The sequence below is a fragment of the Galeopterus variegatus genome, unplaced genomic scaffold (genome assembly GCF_000696425.1).
Source record: "Galeopterus variegatus unplaced genomic scaffold, G_variegatus-3.0.2 Scaffold4035, whole genome shotgun sequence".
NCBI lineage: Eukaryota > Metazoa > Chordata > Mammalia > Dermoptera > Cynocephalidae > Galeopterus > Galeopterus variegatus.
In genome coordinates this window covers 183,868-184,907 of record NW_007730146.1, presented here as the reverse complement: position 1 = coordinate 184,907, position 1,040 = coordinate 183,868, and positions in this window count along the sequence as shown.

Here is a 1,040-nt window from a genome sequence, read left to right as displayed (position 1 = left end):
TGCTCCAAAGTTCTGACTGGTATCTCGGGACTAGTTCTGTCTAAATTTAGCTCATTTCCCACTATCGCCGCATCTCTTTATTCTTCCCGTCAAACTCCTGATTCTGTATCTTTGTAATCACTACCCAAGATAAAAACCCCTTTGGCCTTGCTCTTACCATTCTTCACAGATATTAAGATGCTGCTGATTCTGAGATGCATCATCAATTTGTTAACAGTTTCTCAGGGAAAAAAACAAAACACAACATTACCTTATTAAATGAGCACATCAATTGTATGACTCATCCTAATTTCGGTAATGTTAAAATAATACAAGAATGTTTCAAAATTGTCAAAATACAGAATGTCCTTGCTCACGTCCTCATTTAGCATGGCTTCTCCTGCTCCAACATTTTCCGTAAGACCCTATCCTCTCACTTTCCTGTACCTGTCGTACAGTGCTGTCCGGCAGAACTCTCTGTGGTAATGGAAATGCTCTAAAAATCTGTCATCCAACACCACAGAACTCCATGTCACACCTGGGGCACACTTGTTCTTTCGGCCCCAGCTTGTACTGTTGCCCTTGGTAACAACCTGAATCATGGTGATGATTTCTTCAGATTGACCTTCACTTCATTTTGGAAGGCCAAAGTCACTACTTGGTCATCTCCAACTGCCTCCCAATACTTGAAGCTCTGTAGTTCCTACTCTATATTTGAGACCTAAACCTTGTCCCAAACCCCTCCCCCTGAACGAATCTGTTATCTTCCTATCACATAAACTTTCTAGCTCACCCTGAGCGTGGTATGCATCTCCAAGAGAACAAGCAGATCCCCAGAGCTCCAATCCCTGACCTTTTAGAAACCATTGCTTCCTCTGTACCTTCCAGGCTGCTAAGCAGTAGTACAAAAAAGATTAGCCATGTTGACTGGATACTCCTTGAATTATCTGACCTCTGCCTTCTGATCCAACTAAGACATTTACTTTTACAAGGAGTTTAATGTTTTTCAGAAAACAATTATTTAACATAAAAATCTTTACATTACTTTTAAATTCACAATG